This window comes from Canis aureus, chromosome 27, assembly GCF_053574225.1.
Source record: "Canis aureus isolate CA01 chromosome 27, VMU_Caureus_v.1.0, whole genome shotgun sequence".
NCBI classification, from domain to species: Eukaryota; Metazoa; Chordata; class Mammalia; order Carnivora; family Canidae; genus Canis; species Canis aureus.
Window position 1 is genome coordinate 8,751,599 of NC_135637.1, and position 1,576 is coordinate 8,753,174.

The window sequence follows — 1,576 nt, forward strand, 5'->3', positions numbered from 1 at the left end:
AGAGAGAGAGAAAGATTGAGAGAGAGGCCAGGGAGGGTGAGAGATAGAGGAAGAGGGAGAGAGAGAATCTCAAGCAGACTCCGTGCTGAGCATGGAGGAGCACATGGGGCTTGATCTCAGGACCCTAAGATCATGACCTGAGCTGAAACCAAGAGTCAGATGCTTGACCGACTGAACTACTCAGGTGCCCCAACACTTACAATTTATGCCCTCTTTTGTATGACTCATATTTCGGGAAAGATATGGGGAACAAAAGAGAGATACAAGATCAAGACGATTTCCTCTTTCTGTTGGACATTGCTGTGTTTGCCTAAAAGGCTGGAACTGCAGCAGCCATTTTGTGACTATGGGGCTGAGTACAAAGCAAGGTCAGCAGAGCAGTAAGATGGAAGGATCCTGGATTCTTGGTGACTGGAGAGGTGGGTCTGAGTTCCTTTCCCTTGAACCTGGGTGGGTCTTTGTGACTGCTTTGACCTGTGGGTACAGAGGAAGTAAAGCTGCATGACTTTGCAGCTTGGTCATAAAGGTGATATGATCTCTACTTCGCTTTCTTTTGGGGCATGCTCAGGACACCAAGCCAAGAACTGCACTGTAAGAAGTCTGGCTTTCCTAAGGCCATCCTGCTGGAAATAACACATGAAGCTGAAGGCAGATACCCAAGGTGTGCCCACTGTTAGAGTCTTCCCAGCCCAGTGCCAGATGTATAAAAGAAGATGGCATCCAGATGACCTAGCATGAGCCACTGACGCCATCAGCTGAACTGTCTGGGACACCTGGAGCTTAGAATGCCCTGCAGAGCAACTCCCAAATTCATGACTCACAGAAATTGAGACATAATAAATGATTATTATTGCTTTAAGCCTCTACATCTAGGGTGACTTGTGTGGTCATAGACACCTGACATGCTACCTTCATTCTGAGACATCATCAAATGATGCAAGTCTTTTTATAGTTTAAGCCAGGGTTGGCAAAATGTTCTAGTAAAGGACCAGATAGTCAATACTTGAGGCTTTGTAGACCTGACAATCTCGGTCACAACTAGTTAGCTCTGCTGTTGGAACATGAAAGCTACCAGAGGCAATACGCAAACAAATGGGCATAACTTGGTTCCAATAAAGCTTTATTAACAAAACATAGAGGCAGCCCATGAGCAATAGATTGATGACCCCTGGCTTAAGCCATTTTTGAGTTAGATTACCTGTTACTTGCAACCCAAAGCATGCCACTGGTTATAACTACCTAGAGAGCCTGAGGCTAAGGGCAGCCAGGAGAAGGGGTGGGCAGATATGCATGGGCTCTGGGTATGTGTGCATTGATTCTAGGTGTGGGTACACAGGTTCTGGGCAGGTGTGCATGGGCTCTGGGAAGTTGTGCATGGGCTCCAGGTGTGTGTAAACAGGTTTTGGGTGTGTGTGTATGGTCTCTAGGTGTGTGTCTACAGGCTCTGGATGTGGTATTAGGTGTGTGTGCATGGGCTCTGGGTGTGTATGCATGGGCTCTGGGAAGTTGTGCATGGGCTCCAGGTGTGTGTGCCCAGGCTCTGGGTGTGTGTGCATGGGCTCTAAGTGTATACACA

The 1,576-nt window shown here is 47.6% G+C and overlaps 1 long non-coding RNA gene across 1 annotated transcript; it reads left to right on the top strand.

Annotated features, from left to right (window-relative positions):
* The first annotated feature begins 295 nt into the window (after nucleotides 1–295).
* Nucleotides 296–866, top strand: LOC144299479 (uncharacterized). The gene is made up of 2 exons (XR_013366186.1): nucleotides 296–419; nucleotides 569–866. It is a non-coding gene; the product is annotated as an uncharacterized LOC144299479 (long non-coding RNA).
* The last annotated feature ends 710 nt before the right edge of the window (nucleotides 867–1,576 follow it).